Source organism: Cherax quadricarinatus, chromosome 30, assembly GCF_038502225.1.
Source record: "Cherax quadricarinatus isolate ZL_2023a chromosome 30, ASM3850222v1, whole genome shotgun sequence".
In the NCBI taxonomy this organism is placed as follows: Eukaryota; Metazoa; Arthropoda; class Malacostraca; order Decapoda; family Parastacidae; genus Cherax; species Cherax quadricarinatus.
In genome coordinates, this window is record NC_091321.1 from 13,701,158 (window position 1) to 13,724,361 (window position 23,204).

General features: G+C 43.6%; 1 protein-coding gene across 1 annotated transcript in view; it reads right to left on the reverse strand.

The window, feature by feature from the left end:
- The window catches only part of LOC128692652 (uncharacterized), a 140,351-nt gene extending 117,991 nt beyond the window's left edge, over nt 1–22,360 (reverse strand). The window contains exon 1 of the mRNA XM_070089922.1: nt 22,224–22,360. The gene's annotated coding sequence lies outside the window, so the exon portion shown is untranslated. The remainder of the gene's footprint in view (nt 1–22,223) is intronic.
- Nucleotides 22,361–23,204: the final 844 nt, after the last annotated feature.

The window sequence follows — 23,204 nt, forward strand, 5'->3', positions numbered from 1 at the left end:
TTGGCTCATGGGGAAAGAGTGCATCTAAATTCCTTAAGGAGCTGGGAAAAAGACTCATCAGGGTAACTAGGGATCCCAGGGCAGCTAGTTTTCTGTTCCAGCGGCTCAGTGCGGCTGTTCAAAGGGGTAATGCCTGCTGTATTTTGGGCACACGCCCCAGCTCTGAGGAGCTGGATGAGATTTTCGCCTTATAATCGGTGATACACACGTAACAACATGTACCGTATATGTCACCTTTATATCAACAATGTATCTCTTAAATCTTCTGTACCATATTATGTAATAAAATATTCCTATTGGTAAAAAAAAAATATACTAAAAGATGGGGTGGTAGGGGAAGTGGAATATTCAAACGGCTTCAGGAAGAAATCCAAATATTCTTCCTTGAAGTCTTTTTATGCACTTCTCTGAGGCAATGGGTCCCACAATTTACACCAGAGGTGGACCCCATTATATATAAATATAAATATTATATATATATATATATATATATATATATATATATATATATATATATATATATATATATATATATGTATGTATATATACACTCCTTATCCAGTGTGAGAGTATATAAGTAGGTGTTGTGTATTACTGACTAACTTTGGTTGATACACTCAGCTCAGAATACAACATGGACTAATACACACCCTTAAGCTAAGTATGTGTGTGTTGCACAACATTCTCCTCCTCCCCCACGTACAACTTAATGTTCACTTTCCACGTAAGAAATTCACTCATTTCTATTTTTCTCCGCTTAATAACTTAACTGACATTCTCCCCTAGACATGACATCCACGCCTGCTTCATCGTCTACATTGTTTCGTCGTGATGGTCAGAAATGACTGCTTGACGTGGCTTCCAGTACTGCCTCTGTGCCTCTCTCTCCATGCATGTCTTCAGGCGATGAAAGTGTCGAATATCTTCACTCAAATTGGATTTAGTAGCTTTTATGAGAAGAAGGGAATTTGACGGAAAAAAAAATGTTGTGACGAAAATAGAAAGGAGTGGGTTATAACGAAGCTTTGCTCTAACGTATAATTTCAGAATTAATGCGCTGGCATATTTCAAGACCGTGCTAAATGGAGGGTGAGTAGACATTATATAGCCGTAACTTGCATATTTTTCTATGTAACACGGTAAAAGATTCTTGTATAATGTTTGTATACATTCCACTACTACTACTACTACTACTACTAAGTAGATTTTGATAAGGCTTTCTGCTTAGTTTTTGTTGTCTTATGGTGGTGGCACGAAGTGGGTTGGTCACCAACATTTCTCCCGACTGGAGCATTTGTCAAGGGATGCCTCGCTGTGATTTACTGCTGCCGCTGTACCGCTCTTGCGTAGTTTCCACTCCATTAAAAGTCTGAGAAAATAAAACTTATTCTTTTTACCCCCGACGGAGGAAATATTGAAGGTCTTAACCACAGGTGGGTGAAGGTCTTTCCATGATACGGGATGATTCATGAGGTGAACAACATAAGTCTTCCATCAACAGTAACTTTGTTGGTGTGTCTTTTCTTTTCCGAGTCTTTATTTTCGAGGCTTTTGTGATCTCGAATGGTTTTAATGGCTTGACGTGCTGTTGGAGTGCAAGATACAATTTGTGGAGGGGTTCAGTGGAAACCGGTTAGCCGGACTTGAGTCCTGGAGGTGGGAAGTACAGTACTTGCTCTCTGAAAGATGGGCGGAGATATATTCCAGTTTTTGAACTATAGTGTCGACACGCCTCTGTCAAGACAGTGTCGGAGTGAGTGTTGATGAAAGTGATTTAAGTGATATTGTGGTTGGATCTCTGGGTACTTCGGCATAACTACGAAAACGTGCAGAGTGAACATCGGGTTAACCTGACCCGCGGCAAGCAGGTCAACCTGAGGACACTATAACAACAGTGATTAATGCCTGGGTGTCGCCTCACAATGTCAGGATTACAAACATTCGGGACAAACTGTGGACGCTTCCTGCAGAACGGCTGCACTCATGTCATTGTGTCAACCACTCAGAACGGCTACACATGTCATTGTGTCAACCACTCAGAACGGCTACACTCTTGTCATTGTGTCAACCACTCAGAACGGCTACACATGTCATTGTGTCAACCACTCAGAACGGCTACACATGTCATTGTGTCAACCACTCAGAACGGCTACACATGTCATTGTGTCAACCACTCAGAACGGCTACACTCTTGTCATTGTGTCAACCACTCAGAACGGCTACACATGTCATTGTGTCAACCACTCAGAACGGCTACACATGTCATTGTGTCAACCACTCAGAACGGCTACACATGTCATTGTGTCAACCACTCAGAACGGCTACACATGTCATTATGTCAACCACTCAGAACGGCTACACATGTCATTGTGTCAACCACTCAGAACGGCTACACATGTCATTGTGTCAACCACTCAGAACGGCTGTACTCATGTCATTGTGTCAACCACTCAGAACGGCTACACATGTCATTGTGTCAACCACTCAGAACGGCTACACATGTCATTGTGTCAACCACTCAGAACGGCTACTCATGTCATTGTGTTAACCACTCAGAACGGCTACACATGTCATTGTGTCAATCACTCAGAACGGCTACTCATGTCATTGTGTCAACCACTCAGAACGGCTACTCGTGTCATTGTGTCAACCACTCAGAACGGCTACACATGTCATTGTGTCAACCACTCAGAACGGCTACACATGTCATTGTGTCAACCACTCAGAACGGCTACACATGTCATTGTGTCAACCACTCAGAACGGCTACACATGTCATTGTGTCAACCACTCAGAACGGCTACATTGTGTCATGTCAACCACTCAGAACGGCTACACATGTCATTGTCAACCACTCAGAACGGCTACTCATGTCATTGTGTCAACCACTCAGAACGGCTACACATGTCATTGTGTCAACCACTCAGAACGGCTACACATGTCATTGTGTCAACCACTCAGAACGGCTACACATGTCATTGTGTCAACCACTCAGAACGGCTACTCATGTCATTGTGTCAACCACTCAGAACGGCTACACATGTCATTGTGTCAACCACTCAGAACGGCTACTCATGTCATTGTGTCAACCACTCAGAACGGCTACACATGTCATTGTGTCAACCACTCAGAACGGCTACTCATGTCATTGTGTCAACCACTCAGAACGGCTACACATGTCATTGTGTCAACCACTCAGAACGGCTACACTCTTGTCATTGTGTCAACCACTCAGAACGGCTACACATGTCATTGTGTCAACCACTCAGAACGGCTACTCATGTCATTGTGTCAACCACTCAGAACGGCTACACATGTCATTGTGTCAACCACTCAGAACGGCTACTCATGTCATTGTGTCAACCACTCAGAACGGCTACTCATGTCATTGTGTCAACCACTCAGAACGGCTGTACTCATGTCATTGTGTCAACCACTCAGAACGGCTACACATGTCATTGTGTCAACCACTCAGAACGGCTACTCATGTCATTGTGTCAACCACTCAGAACGGCTACTCATGTCATTGTGTCAACCACTCAGAACGGCTACACATGTCATTGTGTCAACCACTCAGAACGGCTACTCATGTCATTGTGTCAACCACTCAGAACGGCTACTCATGTCATTGTGTCAACCACTCAGAACGGCTAAACATGTCATTGTGTCAACCACTCAGAACGGCTGTACTCATGTCATTGTGTCAACCACTCAGAACGGCTACACATGTCATTGTGTCAACCACTCAGAACGGCTACTCATGTCATTGTGTCAACCACTCAGAACGGCTACTCATGTCATTGTGTCAACCACTCAGAACGGCTACTCATGTCATTGTGTCAACCACTCAGAACGGCTGTACTCATGTCATTATGTCAACCACTCAGAACGGCTACACATGTCATTGTGTCAACCACTCAGAACGGCTACTCATGTCATTGTGTCAACCACTCAGAACGGCTACTCATGTCATTGTGTCAACCACTCAGAACGGCTACTCATGTCATTGTGTCAACCACTCGACAATTCCGTACATTAAACCAGGCAAGATATTAATGAATAAAAACATCCACAAATGTGCGTGAGCTGACCATTTATTATTTCTGTGTATTTTAACAACTAGGCTGTAATAGCGAACGCGGGATAACTTCATCTCACTACATTTCTCTGTCAGCCGTGAGTACTCTCCGTGCTTCTTTCTTCCTTTCTGTCTTTCTTCCTTCCTTCCTTCCTTTCTTCCTTACATTGCCTTCCATATACTTTCAGCTTTTCTAAACAACTCCCTCTATTCCTTAGACATCAAACTTTTTGCCAAACTAACATCCTCCTCAGTAATGTAGTTCGTACCTTTCCCCCTGTTCCTCTTGTCCCCTTCAATACCTTGGAGAAACTGGTCCCTCTCTCTCTTTCCGACGGATTTAAAGTGTACAAAATCAATGTTAGAGTTGCCGACACCAGGATGACACCAGTCATCCTGTTGACTGGTCCTCTGCTGAAACTGTCTATCCTACCTGGCTTTGCCTCTGTAGATGTCTTCCTTTCTTCAGAACGCTCGTGACTTGACCTGATCATTTTTTCTCTCATTACCTTTTCTCCTTTCATATTTTTCCTTATTTCTTTTTTTGTTTTTCTTTCTTCTGCCTATTGCATTTTGTCTCTCAGTTTTTTCCCTGTGTTTCTGGTCATACACCTTGTGGGCCCTTAGGTCTCCTGCAGTGCTCCTTGTGGGCCCTTAGCTCTCCTGCTGTGCTCTTTGTGGACCCTTAGCTCTCCTGCAGTGCTCCTTGTGGGCCCTTAGCTCTCCTGCAGTGCTCCTTGTGGGCCCTTAGCTCTCCTGCAGTGCTCCTTGTGGGCCCTTAGCTCTCCTGCTGTGCTCTTTGTGGACCCTTAGGTCTCCTGCAGTGCTCCTTGTGGGCCCTTAGCTCTCCTGCAGTGCTCCTTGTGGGCCCTTATCTCTCCTGCAGTGCTCCTTGTGGGCCCTTAGCTCTCCTGCTGTGCTCTTTGTGGACCCTTAGCTCTCCTGCAGTGCTCCTTGTGGGCCCTTAGCTCTCCTGCAGTGCTCCTTGTGGGCCCTTAGCTCTCCTGCTGTGCTCTTTGTGGGTCCTTAGCTCTCCTGCAGTGCTCCTTTTTCTTGCTCTTAAACTGACCCCCACTACTGTGTCCACTACGACTACTACTCCTTTACTACCACTACTGTTACTACTACTACTATTGCCTCTCTTCAATCCCCTTTCTATCTCTTGTGGCAAAAATCTACTCCCTCTACTTTCTACTACCACTACTACTTCTATTACTACTTTCACAACTAACATTACCACTACTACTACTTTTTCTTCCTTTCTCTCTCTCTCTCTCTCTCTCTCTCTCTCTCTCTCTCTTTCTCCATTCCGTCCCTAACATGACAGTTGAAACAGAGAACCAACTGCTCACTGGATGCTGCTGATTTCGTATATTAAATTTTCAATATCTGTTTCAGTTTACTTGTGTGTGTGTGTGTGTGTGTGTGTGTGTGTGTGTGTGTGTGTGTGTGTGTGTGTGTGTGTGTGTGTGTGTGTGTGTGTATGTGTGTGTGTGTGTGTGTGTGTGTGTATGTGTGTGTGTGTGTGTGTGTGTGTGTGTGTGTGTGTGTGTGTGTGTGTGTATGTGTGTGTGTGTGTGTGTGTGTGTGTATGTGTGTGTGTGTGTGTGTGTGTGTGTGTGTGTGTGTGTGTGTGTGTGTGTGCGTGTGTGTGTGTGTATGTGTGTGTGTGTGTGTGTGTGTACCAGTCAACACAACCAGAGAAAGCTCTGAAAAACAGCTCAATAATAACCTCATGGAATAATAATAATAATAATAATAATAATAATAATAATAATAATAATAATAATAATAATAATAATAATAATAATAATAATAATAATAAGCAATAAAGACCTCACAGCTAGGCAGAAAAAAAAAACTAAATTACCTAACACAGACGTGTTTTCCAGACCTCTCTGACGAGACTCAATCTGGAAAACATTGTTTCCAGGAAATTGTTTTTTAAGGCTTGTCTTGTGAAGCAACCTTCTTATAAATTCGTAAACAGGAGAAAGAGAGAGAGAGAAAAAGGAGACTTTCCTTTTAAAATGGTGAACCACCCTTGTGTAATGGCCCATTGACCTTTAACCCCCCGCTTCCTTTAACAAGTCCTCAATGGCCCAGCAAAAGGTTGATAATACTTAATGATTATAGGAAGCAAATTGTTATTATTTCTGATAATGTATTGGTGGTGGCTGGGTAATGTTGGTCTGGAAGATCTGACGGGCAGACTCAAGCAGGCAGGGAGGATCTGATGGGCAGACTCAAGCAGGCAGGGAGGATCTGATGGGCAGACTCAAGCAAGCAGGGAGGATCTGATGGGCAGACTTAAGCAGGCAGGGAGGATCTGATGGGCAGACTCAAGCAGGCAGGGAGGATCAGATGGGCAGACTCAAGCAAGCAGGGAGGATCTGATGGGCAGACTCAAGCAGGCAGGGAGGATCTGATGGGCAGACTCAAGCAAGCAGGGAGGATCTGATGGGCAGACTTAAGCAGGCAGGGAGGATCTGATGGGCAGACTCAAGCAGGCAGGGAGGATCTGATGGGCAGACTCAAGCAAGCAGGGAGGATCTGATGGGCAGACTTAAGCAGGCAGGGAGGATCTGATGGGCAGACTCAAGCAGGCAGGGAGGATCAGATGGGCAGACTCAAGCAAGCAGGGAGGATCTGATGGGCAGACTCAAGCAGGCAGGGAGGATCTGATGGGCAGACTCAAGCAAGCAGGGAGGATCTGATGGGCAGACTTAAGCAGGCAGGGAGGATCTGATGGGCAGACTCAAGCAGGCAGAGAGGATCTGATAGGCAGACTCAAGCAGGTAAGACCACGTCATAATAGTCCGGCAGTTGTGAGTGGCAGGAGAGATCTGTTCTGAGCCCATGTTGACCTGGCTTGCCCAAGAACTGTAATTCCATGCGACTTGAAATCTTGCTTCTTGAAATCCTTTCAAAATCCTTGATAATGTGGGATAATTGATCTGTATTTTTTTTGGCTGTTACTTTACTGCCACCTTTGTGGGGTGGGCAATATCCGTGTATTTTGTTTTAATAACTGGGATGATTCCAGTGCCTAGGGTTCTTCTCTATAGAATATGTAAGGCACGTAACAAGGGTTTCTTGTAATTCGTGATTAATATCGAGTTCGATGAGTCTGGGCATGGGGCAGAGTGCATGGGCATGCAGTCAGTGGCTTCATCGAAGTCGAGAGGAGTTAGAGATTAGGGATTAGTGAGATGACTGGAGCATTTTGTGTCTCATTCGTGAAGTCATTTGGGTTGTCAGTCTATTAAGGGCGATTAGCGTCTCACTGAACACTGAATCCTACCAGGACTTAAGTATTTCACTCATTTCTTTGTTGTCAGTGTATGTTTAACCTCCTCTAATCAAGGACCAGATACTGGATGTTGTGTTGGACGAGCATTTTGCATATCGAGGAAGTATTTCAGATTTCTCCCACTTTCACTTATGGCTTCTAGTTCCCTCTGTCTCCCATGTACTTTGTATGTGGTACTGAATTAAATTTCGACGTCACTCAATTCTCTGACCAGTGTTGTTTCACAAGTAAACCAGACTTAGGAGAGAAGACTTTACAAGATATTTCGAACCATCCCGGACCATCATCAAGCCAAGAGACATACAAATAACACAACGAAGGCAGTAACGAAGAAAACAGAGGGTCAGGTAAACAAGTTTTACACGAAGGAAAGGAAAAGAGGTTTTAAGAAACGGCCGTTGAAAGGTAAACACTGTGAGTGTATTGATCACTGAGTGTCCTACACGGTGGTCAGTGTGTGTGTGTACTTATCGAGTTGTGCCTTCGCGGAAGGGGAAGTGGTTGAGTCTCAGCTCCTGGCTCCGCCTTTGAAAGCTTATGTGTAGGGGGCGTGAGGAGCGTTGGAGAGGTGTGGGTGGACTGAACTTGTCAACAAGTGCAAAGGTCAAGTCTGTGAGTTTGACCTTTATGCTGGTCCAGCTGCCGCGGTCACACACGTCATGTGCTCCCCACTCTGCCTGGGAATTTCTTAAATACTCACTGTAGACTTGAAAACCTGGCCACTGGGCGAAACGTTTTCTTAACACAGTGTGTGTTCTCCTTTCGTGTCTGTACAACTTGTCAGTATTTTATTCCTCTCCCTCTCTCTCTCTCTCTCTCTCTCTCTCTCTCTCTCTCTCTCTCTCTCTCTCTCTCTCTCTCTCTCTCTCTCTCTCTCTCTCTCTCTCTCTCTCTCTCTCTCTCTCTCTCTCTCTCTCTCTCTCTCTCTCTCTCTCTCTCTCTCTCTCTCTCTCTCTCTCTCTCTCTCTCTCTCTCTCTCTCTCTCTCTCTCTATCTCTATCTATCTATCTATCTATCTATCTATCTATCTATCTATCTATCTATGTATCTATCTATCTATCTATCTATCTCTCTCTCTTTCTCTCCCTCCCTCACACTATTACACCTCACACACCCCACATAACATTCCGCTACATAAAACACACAAGAATCTACACTGACCTTCCAGTAGCCTCGTAAATTACACAGTACACACCTCCAGCCTTCAAATTTCCCGACCATTTCCAACAATCAACCTTATTTTTTTTACTTTATTCATTTCCTGGCAGAGAGAAAAAAAAATCCCGAATCCATTTATCTGTCCTCGAAGCTGTTAATTTAAGGTTAAAAAAACAGCCTAAAAAAAAGAGGACAATAAACTTGTTATCATTCCTTTTTTTTGTACATTCCACATTGCTCCTTTTCAAGGTCAGGGATTTACCTTTTTTTCCAAAATATGTATTAATGAAGGTTTAACGTCGGTGGGCCAGTAGCCCCTTATAAATATTTTTTTTTTTTTAGTGAGCGGGAGAGAAAGAGAGGATGCTGTGTTGTTATGTATGGGTTATGGAAACGAGATGAGGCGGGTGGCTAGAATTAACTCCGGGTTGTGTTCTTGATTATAAAGTGGTTAAAATATCTCCGAAACTCATTGTAATGTGTGTGTGTGTGTGTGTGTGCGTGTGTGTGTGTGTGTGTGTGTGTGTGTATGTGTGTGTGTGTTACACTATTTGTAACACAGTTATATAAGGTATTACAAATCATGTGCAACATATTGTGAATTCTGTATTCCTTATTTTGTATTCTCTTCTTTCATTATCTGTTAGCAACAACATCGGTGAAATTTTTGTGTTACAGTCAGTGTTACAGTCACTGTTACAGTCAATGTTACAATCAATGTTACAGTCACTGTTACAGTCACTGTTACAGTCACCTTCGTGATACAGTAGCAAAAAGTCTCGTGTTTAAAGAGTGAAAGCTTTAACAGACAGTAACAGGAAGTACAATTAAAGAAGAATATCTTTACTAGCAGTGTCATGGATAATTGCAAGAATATATATATATATATATATATATATATATATATATATATATATATATATATATATATATATATATATATATATATATATGTATATATATATATATATATATTATTGTAACCACGAACGAATGGTATTGAATCAACAATAACACTGCGACTAGCCGAGGATTCGAACCCATGTCGTTTTGTCTCGCCTCGTGGTGAGGGAAAACCACACGTGAAGCTCGAACCCACAGGACCACGCAATCCTGAAAGAATCAATCATAAAGCATATGTAGGGTAAAACTTGCGATTTTGGCTTAAATAGCAACGCTCTTCTTGCCGAATAAGGTAAGTGAAAATTTGTGTATGCAATAATTTCGCAAAAATCATTCTGGAGCTAACAAAAAAAAATCATTGTTTTTGTTTATTATTAAATTTTGCAAACTTATTTAAAATATATTTAGTTGGATTAGGCTAAATTAAATTACTCTTGTTATAATAAGGTTAGGTAAGTTTTCTAAGGTTCTTTTGGTACAAAATTATTAATTTTTACATTAACATAAATGAAAAAATATATCTTTAAACGTATAAGAGAAAAATTATAGAAAAAACTTAATTTTAAATAAGTTCATGCTAACTGACCAGTTTTACATATTTTACTCATATTAACAGATACAAATTCCTGTGTATATACGTACACATATATGTACACATATATGTATACACGCAGCTGTTCGTCATGTCTGGGCTGGTCACCCATCCACTTACAATCCAGACGCACTGTTATTACTACATCTTTAAGAAAAAAAATTCTTGTCCTCACCGTGTCGGAGTGACACATAATTCGCATATTTTTTTCTTTAATTTAATGCTCTTGATCACATAGTGTGTAATTTGTTATACCACAAGTGTAAGTGTGGACATCACAGGGGCGTTCCTGGTGACATATAACCTTTGTGTTGGCTTGTGTTCCAATTAATCTTAAGAAGGCATTGCTCCAGCAGACATTATTGTCCCCCTGGCGGTGTTGTGATAAGTTTGTGTTGTCAGGTGGTTAGTTTTGGGTTTTGATCTTCTGTTGGGTTTGATCGTGTGTTGTTGGGTTCTCAGCGTGTGTTGGGTCTGATCGTGTGTTGTTGGGTTCTCAGCGTGTGTTGGGTCTGATCATGTGTTGTTGGGTTCTCAGCGTGTGTTGGGTTTGATCGTGTGTTGTTGGGTTCTCAGCGTGTGTTGGGTCTGATCGTGTGTTGTTGGGTTCTCAGCGTGTGTTGGGTCTGATCGTGTGTTGTTGGGTTCTCAACGTATGTTGGGTTTGATCGTGTGTTGTTGGGTTCTCAGCATATGTTGGGTTTGACCGTACTTGTAGCTACAGGTCAGAGCTGTGCTCGTGGTGTCCCTTCTTCAACATTTGTATCTACAGGAGCAGAACTATGCTGGTAGGGCCACCTTGTCTTCCGTACTTTGAAGCTACAGAGGCAGAGCTGTGTCGTAGTGTCCAGTCCTTAGTATTTCTTCTTGTAGGACACAAAAATGACTTTGATTAGACGCCAGGTCAACATGGCAGGAAGAAGAGCTGAGGCGCTGAATACAGAGCCATTGAAAATACCGAGGCATTAGAAGTACCGAGGCAATGAAAGAATAGCCAAAGCAGATTTTGCACAAGCAATGACGAACGCGATCATGGTGTGTTATCTCATTAAATGAGACCAGTGGGTATAAAAGTGAAAGTATAATCATTTCCAGTAAACAGATGGCAAAGACTGGTTACCAACGAAACAAAATGCGGTCTTTCATGGAAAATATTCCAGCACCATTCTGGAATGTCTTCCTCATAGCAGACGCAGACAGTAACAAAACAGCCATGAAAGTCGCCTCAGTAGGATACTAAAATAAATTTTAAACCGATATCAATGAGGACTTTCAGCAGATGAAGGATAAAAATTTTTATTTTATGACGATAAATAGTAGTTCTGAGATACTGAAAGAACAGTCAACTCAGAACTAATGTTAAGATACAAAACACAGGTGAAACACCTAGAACACAAGGAACATATACATGACTTATCAGGGATAAAGTAAGGCAAACAGGCTGTTATAGAGCACAGCAAGGTAAATGTTTTGAAGACCAGAAAATAATAGATTCCAGTATCAAAATTTTCAAAACGAGAAATAAAATCAGTGATGGTAGTAAACAAGCCCCTGGATGTCTTCCAGTGTTATGTGATCACAGTGCTTCACAAGGCAGGAGAGAGACAGAGAGAGAGAGAGAGAGAGAGAGAGAGAGAGAGAGAGAGAGAGAGAGAGAGAGAGAGAGAGAATGAGAGAGAGAGAGAGAGAGTAGAGCAAGTAATGTAATAAAAAATAAAAAAAAAATATTGTTTACTACCCGCAGAGAATTAATACAACATCTAACAACTGGGAACTCCTCAAAGTGGGTGTAATGGTTTCTACGACATAGTGAAGAGTGATACAAGACAGTATCCACATGGACAGTACCAGCACCTGCTCCCCAGTCCACATACTGCCGTAGCTTACTGCATGAGAAGACATGGCAGGAAGTACGATATATAACCCGTGAACGGCAGGAGACCCCGTGCAGGGCCGTAGACTATGTCAACATCCCTGCTTCATGACTAGTCAGTCATGAAGCAGTCATGAAGCAGTCATGAAGCAGGGGTGTTAACGAAGAAGTCAAGTTTGCAAGGAGTCTGAACCAGGTCCTGCAATACATTCCGGATTAGCCAGGTTGTTATGGCTGTGTGTGTGTGTGTGGGACGCAAGTAGCAACAGCCTGGTAAGTGTTATTATGGACATCCGGCCTCAGAGCTAGAGTAGAACTATTAAAACCGATCACAAGCATGTCACGGGAATGTTATTACCACCAGTACAACCACTGCAACAGCAACCATCACAACCCCAACCACTACAACCCTCACCTCCAACAACACTATACTCATCTCCACTACAAAAAAAAGGCACCACAAGTGCCACCATAACCACTACCACTACCATTACCATTACCATATAAAGCGGCACCTCCGCCATGCACCATGATTACCATAGTTGTCATGGCTACGGTGCTGCTGACTAATTGGCTAACCACCGTCATCACGTTGTGACCCAACTAGTGTATAACCTAAGATCAATACCGCCAGGATCGATCCTCCGTGTGTGTGTGTGTGTGTGTGTGTGTGTGTGTGTGTGTGTGTGTGTGTGTGTGTGTGTGTGTATGTGTGTGTGTGTGTGTCTGTGTCTGTGTGTGTGTCAAGTAACAAGTATTTTACAGCCAAACATCTGTTAACAATAGTTCATCTTACAAGTGTTCTACAACGCAACACTTGTTATGCCGTCGCAACACACTCCTAGCTCTGGCAATTGCTTATCATGTAACACTGTTTTAGTGTTGTCTTCTCCAGTAACATGACTTAATAATCACACTGAGTCTAGCTTGCTGAATTCTGGAAGCCACGCTCAACCTCGGCTCACATTTATTCAATTTCTAACGCATGTATGTGCTGCAAGACCGGGCTTTAAAACCCAACTTTGAAGACAAAAGAGCCGAACTTTGAAGACAAGGATCCCAACTGTGAAGACAAAGGCGAAATGTAGCCGAACTACGTTTCGCTCTAAGAAGAATTTAGTATTTCAAGTTTCGCTGGTCTGTAAGTTAACCACCAGCATCCCCCTTCAACCAGCATCCCCCTTCAACCAGTATCCCCCTTCAACCAGCATCCCCCTTCAACCAGCATCCCCCTTCAACCAGCCTCCCCCTTCAACCAGCATCCCCCTTCAACCAGCATCCCCCTTCAACCAGCATCCCCCTTCAACCAGCATCCCCCTTCAACCAGCATCCCCCTTCAACCAGCATCCCCCTTCAACCAGCATCCCCCTTCAACCAGCATCCCCCTTCAACCAGCATCCCCCTTCAACCAGCATCGGAATATCGTTTCAGTTAGGTGCCCTCATGCAATCCAGAAAGCTTGCAGTGTTCGCCATAGTTTACATTAAAATTTTGTTAGACACAAAAGAATATCACTAGGACGCGGCGCACTACGGGCAGATAAGACTTAACAAATAACAGAAATCAAAGGCAAGGTGGCAAGCATAGTGGATCAACGAGACTGGAAGCAACCTGACGATCACTGAGAGTCACAGACCTGTTCCAGGCCACAACACTCTTGTTCCAGATCACAACACTCTTGTTCCAGATCACAACACTCTAGTTCCAGAACACAACACACTTGTTCCAGACCACAATACACTTACTCCAGGTCACAACACACTCCAGACCACAACACACTTGTTCCAGAACACAACACACTTGTTCCAGACCGCAACACACTTGTTCCAGAACACAACACATTTGTTCCAGACCACAACACACTCTAGACCGCAACACACTTGTTCCAGAACACAACACACTTGTTCCAGAACACAACACACCTGTTCCAGACCACAACACACTTACTCTAGACTGCAACACACTTGTTCCAGAACACAACACACTTGTTCCAGAACACAACACACTCTAGACCGCAACACACTTGTTCCAGAACACAACACACTTGTTCCAGAACACAACACACTTGTTCCAGACCACAACACACTTACTCCAGACCACAACACACTTACTCCAGACCACAACACACTTACTCCAGACCACAACACAATCCAGACCACAACACAATCCAGACCACAACACACTTACTCCAAACCACAACACACTTGTTCCAGACCACAACACACTTACTCCAGACCACAACACACTTACTCCAGACCACAACACAATCCAGACCACAACACACTTACTCCAGACCACAACACAATCCAGACCACAACAAACTTACTCCAGACCACAACACACTTACTCCAGACCACAACACACTTACTCCAGACCACAACAAACTTACTCCAGACCACAACACACTTACTCCAGACCACAACAAACTTACTCCAGACCACAACACACTTACTCCAGACCACAACACACTTACTCCAGACCACAACAAACTTACTCCAGACCACAACACACTTACTCCAGACCACAACAAACTTACTCCAGACCACAACACACTTACTCCAGACCACAACACACTTACTCCAGACCACAACAAACTTACTCCAGACCACAACACACTTACTCCAGACCACAACACAATCCAGACCACAACACACTTACTCCAGACCACAACAAACTTACTCCAGACCACAACACACTTACTCCAGACCACAACACACTTACTCCAGACCACAACACACTTACTCCAGACCACAACAAACTTACTCCAGACCACAACACACTTACTCCAGACCACAACACACTTACTCCAGACCACAACACACTTACTCCAGACCACAACACAATCCAGACCACAACACACTTACTCCAGACCACAACACACTTACTCCAGACCACAACACACTTACTCCAGACCACAACACACTTACTCCAGACCACAACACACTTACCCCAGACCACAACACACTTACTCCAGACCACAACACACTTACCCAGACCACAACACACTTACTCCAGACCACAACACACTTACTCCAGACCACACCATACTTACTCCAGACCACAACACACTTACTCCAGACCAGACCACAACACACTTACCCCAGACCACAACACACTTACTCCAGACCACAACACAATCCAGACCACAACACACTTACCCCAGACCACAACACACTTACTCCAGACCACAACACACTTACCCAGACCACAACACACTTACTCCAGACCACAACACACTTACTCCAGACCACAACACACTTACTCCAGACCACAACACACTTACTCCAGACCACAACACACTTACTCCAGACCACAACACACTTACTCCAGACCACAACACACTTACTCCAGACCACAACACACTTACTCCAGACCACAACACACTTACTCCAGACCACAACACACTTACTCCAGACCACAACACACTTACTCCAGACCACAACACACTTACTCCAGACCACAACACACTTACTCCAGACCACAACACACTTACTCCAGACCACAACACACTTACTCCAGACCACAACACACTTACTCCAGACCACAACACACTTACTCCAGACCACAACACACTTACTCCAGACCACAACACACTTACTCCAGACCACAACACACTTACTCCAGACCACAACACACTTACTCCAGACCACAACACACTTACTCCAGACCACAACACACTTACTCCAGACCACAACACACTTACTCCAGACCACAACACACTTACTCCAGACCACAACACACTCCAGACCACAACACACTTACTCCAGACCACAACACAATCCAGACAACAACAAACTTACTCCAGACCACAACAAACTTATTCCAGACCACAACACACTTACTCCAGACCACAACACACTTACTCCAGACCACAACACACTTACTCCAGACCACAACACACTTACTCCAGACCACAACACACTTACTCCAGACCACAACACACTTACCCCAGACCACAACACACTTACTCCAGACCACAACACACTTACTCCAGACCACAACACACTTACACCAGACCACAACACACTCCAGACCACAACACACTTACTCAAGACCACAAAACAATCAAGACCACAACACACTTACTCCAGACCACAACACACTTACACCAGACCACAACACACTTACTCCAGACCACAACACACTTACTCCAGACCACAACACACTTACTCCAGACCACAACACACTTACACCAGACCACAACACACTTACACCAGACCACAACACACTTACACCAGACCACAACACACTTACTCCAGACCACAACACACTTACACCAGACCACAACACACACCAGACCACAACACACTTACTCCAGACCACAACACACTTACACCAGACCACAACACACTTACACCAGACCACAACACACTTACTCCAGACCACAACACACTTACTCCAGACCACAACACACTTACTCCAGACCACAACACACTTACTCCAGACCACAACACACTTACACCAGACCACAACACACTTACTCCAGACCACAACACACTTACTCCAGACCACAACACACTTACACCAGACCACAACACACTTACACCAGACCACAACACACTTACACCAGACCACAACACACTTACTCCAGACCACAACACACTTACACCAGACCACAACACACTTACTCCAGACCACAACACACTTACTCCAGACCACAACACACTTACACCAGACCACAACACACTTATTCACCAGACCACAACACACTTACACCAGACCACAACACACTTACTCCAGACCACAACACACTTACTCCAGACCACAACACACTTACACCAGACCACAACACACTTACACCAGACCACAACACACTTACACCAGACCACAACACACTTACACCAGACCACAACACACTTACACCAGACCACAACACACTTACACCAGACCAAACACTGCTCTTCCATGATGATATCTTTGGTATATAAACCAAAAGTATCAAAAATAAAATACATGTAAGCTCTCAATTACGAAATCAAAAAATATTTTCTGAACCGTATAGAGCTCTGGTTGAGGCTGTCTGTGTCCTTCGAGTCTGTCATTTTCCAGAACTCAAAATTTTGAGAGTGTGTACGCTATAAACTGTTGTGACGTAATCTGCGGTATTGCGATATAAGCCGATATTTACCAGCCTTGATCCCAGACTGACTCACTGCCAGGACACGGGGAATAACATTAATAAGGGAATATGTTGCAATACCGTGGCTCCAACGATACTGTGATTGGATCATTACCGTGGCTCCAACAATACCGTGGCTCTAACGGTACTGTGACTGCTGCAATACAGTGACTGGATCATTACCGTTGCTCCAACGATACTGTGACAGCTACAATACAGTGACTGGATCATTACCGTTGCTCCAACGATACTGTGACAGCTACAATACAGTGACTGGATCATTACCGTTGCTCCAACGATACTGTGACAGCTACAATACAGTGACTGGATCATTACCGTTGCTCCAACGATACTGTGACAGCTACAATACAGTGACTGGATCATTACCGTGGCTCCAACGATACTGTGACAGCTACAATACAGTGACTGGATCATTACCGTTGCTCCAACGATACTGTGACAGCTACAATACAGTGACTGGATCATTACCGTTGCCCCAACGATACTGTGACAGCTACAATACAGTGACTGGATCATTACCGTGGCTCCAACGATACTGTGACAGCTACAATACAGTGACTGGATCATTACCGTTGCTCCAACGATACTGTGACAGCTACAATACAGTGACTGGATCATTACCGTTGCTCCAACGATACTGTGACAGCTACAATACAGTGACTGGATCATTACCGTTGCTCCAACGATACTGTGACAGCTACAATACAGTGACTGGATCATTACCGTTGCTCCAACGATACTGTGACAGCTACAATACAGTAACTGGATCATTACCGTTGCTCCAACGATACTGTGACAGCTACAATACAGTGACTGGATCATTACCGTGGCTCCAACGATACCGTGACAGCTACAATACAGTGACTGAATCATTACCGTTGCTCCAACGATACTGTGACAGCTACAATACAGTGACTGGATCATTACCGTTGCTCCAACGATACTGTGACAGCTACAATACAGTGACTGGATCATTACCGTTGCTCCAACGATACCGTGACAGCTACAATACAGTGACTGGATCATTACCGTTGCTCCAACGATACTGTGACAGCTACAATACAGTGACTGGATCATTACCGTTGCTCCAACGATACTGTGACAGCTACAATACAGTGACTGGATCATTACCGTGGCTCCAACGATACTGTGACAGCTACAATACAGTGACTGGATCATTACCGTTGCTCCAACGATACTGTGACAGCTACAATACAGTGACTGGATCATTACCGTTGCTCCAACGATACTGTGACAGCTACAATACAGTGACTGGATCATTACCGTTGCTCCAACGATACTGTGACAGCTACAATACAGTGACTGGATCATTACCGTTGCTCCAACGATACTGTGACAGCTACAATACAGTGACTGGATCATTACCGTTGCTCCAACGATACTGTGACAGCTACAATACAGTAACTGGATCATTACCGTTGCTCCAACGATACTGTGACAGCTACAATACAGTGACTGGATCATTACCGTGGCTCCAACGATACCGTGACAGCTACAATACAGTGACTGAATCATTACCGTTGCTCCAACGATACTGTGACAGCTACAATACAGTGACTGGATCATTACCGTTGCTCCAACGATACTGTGACAGCTACAATACAGTGACTGGATCATTACCGTTGCTCCAACGATACCGTGACAGCTACAATACAGTGACTGGATCATTACCGTTGCTCCAACGATACTGTGACAGCTACAATACAGTGACTGGATCATTACCGTTGCTCCAACGATACTGTGACAGCTACAATACAGTGACTGGATCATTACCGTGGCTCCAACGATACTGTGACAGCTACAATACAGTGACTGGATCATTACCGTTGCTCCAACGATACTGTGACAGCTACAATACAGTGACTGGATCATTACCGTTGCTCCAACGATACTGTGACAGCTACAATACAGTGACTGGATCATTACCGTTGCTCCAACGATACTGTGACAGCTACAATACAGTGACTGGATCATTACCGTTGCTCCAACGATACTGTGACAGCTACAATACAGTGACTGGATCATTACCGTTGCTCCAACGATACTGTGACAGCTACAATACAGTGACTGGATCATTACCGTTGCTCCAACGATACTGTGACAGCTACAATACAGTGACTGGATCATTACCGTTGCTCCAACGATACTGTGACAGCTACAATACAGTGACTGGATCATTACCGTTGCTCCAACAATAACGTGACTCCAACAATACTGTGGTTCCAGCTATACTGTGGTTGCAACACTACAGTGACTGGAGCACTACCGTGGCTGTGACAACAATATCGTGGTCGTCACAACATCGTGGCTGGAACATTACCGTGACTGGAACAATACAGCAGCGTGAACAACGCTTTTGTTGGAACAATTTACAACTAATCCGGATATTGCTGAGGAACCTTAACACTCTGATCATTTTTGAAGAAGACCTGACCTAGCTTGACCTGACCTGACCACCTGAAAGTTCACTTCAACGTGATCACCTCATTCTTTGACCCACAGGTGAATACTCGTGAATATTTCCCACCCCTTCTTCCTTCCGTAGGCCTACCGTTCAGCATCTAGAATGTAGGGTCAAGAGTTTAAACAAATAACCGAACCTCGAGTACAGTACATCAGCCTATTGTCACGACGTTCAGGGCTGCCCTATCATAGGGCTGTCAACGGTACTACACATAGCCTGAATAAGACTCACCGTGCCTTTGTCATAGGGCTGCCCCTGTCATAGGGCTGCCCCCACAATAGGGCTGTCAAGGGTATTACACCTTGAACGAACTCCGACACCCCTTTGGGAGACACTATTGGGTCACCGTACGGAGAAGACCCAGACCAAGACCCGTCCAGGGGTACCTCCACGTGAGCTTGTCACGACGTTAATCCCCACGACAGTGATATATTTACCTCCTGCAGTGCCACACATTAACCCCTAAATTATGATGTATCCCCATTCTGATTGTGACACATTAACTCATTCAGTTAGACACATTATCACGCTCAAGTAATATAAATTAACCTCTCGACTATGGTATATTAACATTCTCGTGTGTACCATATTAACCTGAGGGTTAACTTGTTAATCCAGTGAGTAGGCTGTGTTAAAAATTCTAGTATGATAAATCAGCCACTCTAGAAAGGCTAATTTAACCCTTGGTATGATACATTAACCCCCACAGCACTGACAAATTAACCAATCAGACATAATTTGTTTGCTGTGGATGACTCGCGGTGCACAGTTAGTTAAGGCACTTCTGGGCCTGGCTAGACAGACACCGCCTCCCTGATAAGTGGGAATATTTGTTAATGACACGGGAGTATCACGTTATATTTACCCCTTGGGAATGTTATATTACCTCTGTAAAAACATGTTCACAGCCCCTCTATTACGTATGATATTATCGGCTTCAAATATCGGATATTAACTAGCCAAGAATGAAGAGTTCACTCACTGAAATTGTCCAGTATGATTTATTATCATACATATGGGAGATAATAATCCTTGAAGTCAGCCATGTCATCCCCTGACGTACGACAAGTCGCACAGGAACGTGACTGCTTAAAATCCGACGTACGACGGTTCATGCACTCAAGGAATTAACCGGAGGAGTGTGTCATCATTTTTAACATGTGTCGAGCGGGTAAATTTATTGTTATGAATTTAATATCATTAATAAAATCAAAGGGAAATTCATTATTTAGTGATTTTGTTTTTCAAGTTACGTAATTGTGTAAACGAAATAAACATGTTGACACATGTCCTCGAATAAATGTAGCAGTTAATGTGACTGGAAGTGTAGTTCGCTGCCACTATAGCTGGTCCAGTTAAAGGCTCGCTGCCACTATAACTGGTCCAGTTAAAGGCTCGCTGCCACTATAACTGGTCCAGATAAAGGCTCGCTGCCACTATAACTGGTCCAGTTAAAGGCTCGCTGCCACTATAACTGGTCCAGATAAAGGCTCGCTGCCACTATATCTGGTCCAGATAAAGGCTCGCTGCCACTTTGTCTGGTCCAGATAAAGGCTCGCTGCCACTATAACTGGTCCAGATAAAGGCTCGCTGCCACTATAACTGGTCTAGATAAAGGCTCGCTGCCACTATATCTGGTCCAGATAAAGGCTCGCTGCCACTTTGTCTGGTCCAGATAAAGGCTCGCTGCCACTATGTCTGGTCCAGATAAAGGTTCTCTGCCAGTTTGGTCCAGGGCAAGGTTAAGCACATTTTCTTGCATGGACTTTAAAAGGGCGCGGTACTCTTCCAGCCTGGGACTGGAGGATGCTGGAGAGCATCGCAACAGAGAGGAACCGGGGGCAGAGAAGGACGCAGAAACCTTGGTGGGGTATTAGTGTCACAGCTCCTGGTTTCCATCCTCTAGAAGTTAGAGATTTGTCTTGTCTAGATTCTCACCAGGAGCATTAGACTGGAGTGTAAAAACAAGGCGAGTACAGTCAGTGGGAAGAGTGACTTGTACTCCTGGAAGGGCAGCGGCGGCTTATTCAGTGGTGTGTCGGCTGGAAGACACTAAATAACCTTACGAGGAATATAGACAAATGGTTCAGAGAACCGACAAATTGATAAATTAGACATAAGTGCTACACCTGGGTATCTATGAGGACGTTTCTCCACACAGTGGCTTCATTAGTGTGAGCGAAATGTTTGCACAATAAAAATACCCAAGTGTCTCAGTTATCAATATATCGATAAGTTTACCGAGTTGCTTTATATTCTCTCGTTGATCCTCGATAATTCTGATCTCCAGTAGTGATTATGTGCTACCATCTAACTTGCAATTGTTATATAAATGTTGAAGATTAAGACACATGTGCAACAGTTGGGTATCTTTATTGAGGAAACGTTTCGCCTACACAGTAGACTTCTTCAGTCAAATACAGAGGCAACAGTAGTAATGAAATTAAGATGATAAAAGTCAGTCCATCAACCTTGGAGAAAAAGTATATAAGGTGGACATATATATATATATATATATATATATATATATATATATATATATATATATATATATATATATATATATATATATATATATATATATATATATATATATATATATATATATATATATATATATATATATATATATATATATATATATATATATATATATAAGTTTATAAAGCTCACTTCACTGACCTGCTTCGTAGTTCAAATAACTTGTGTCTCCATCGTCTTGATATATATATATATATAAAGGTCAGGATTCAATATTTTTTTCCTGAGGGAAAAAGTTTAAAGAGCGATATTTTTTGAGTTTCTGTTTTGTGGTGAGGGGAAAGAGGAGGTGACTGTGAGGGGGGGGAGGGAAGAGAGAGGAAAGAGAGAGGAAGAGAGAGAAAGAGAGTGAGGGGAGAGTGACTTTAGACAGCAGAAACACTAGACTCTTCCCCTCTGTCTATAGCACACGATCACGTCTGCCCTCTGTCCTGGTACACACGTGACTGTTGGTGAAGCACCACTACTCACTCCCCTCACTCACTCTCCTCCCCTCCCTCACTCTCCTCCCCTCCCTCACTCTCCCCTCCAACACCACCCTCCTCCTCCTCCTCCTCCTCCAGCTCCTCGATTCTGTTCTTCCCCAGTTCTCCCCTCTCTCCATTCCTCCTCCTCCCACCCCTTTCATTCACTTTCCCCTCTCTTTCTAAGCCCATTTACTCACGCCTACCCTCTTTCTAATTCCTTCTTCTCCTCCTCCTTCCCCTCTCCTAAATCTTCTTGCCTCCCATTCTTCCCCTCGTTCCTATCTATTATTTTCTCTTCTTTCTCTTCTTATGGAGGTTTTAATTTTGCATGATTCTCTTACTGTTGATTCTCTTACTGTTGATTCTCTTACTGTTGATTCTCTTACTGTTGATTCTCTTACTGTTGATTCTTTTACTGTTGATTCTTTTACTGTTGATTCTCTTACTGTTGATTCTCTTACTGTTGATTGTCTTACTGTTGATTCTCTTACTGTTGATTCTCTTACTGTTGATTCTCTTACTGTTGATTCTCTTACTGTTGATTCTCTTACTGTTGATTCTCTTACTGTTGATTCTCTTACTGTTGATTCTCTTACTGTTGATTCTCTTACTGTTGATTCTCTTACTGTTGATTCTCTTACTGTTGATTCTCTTA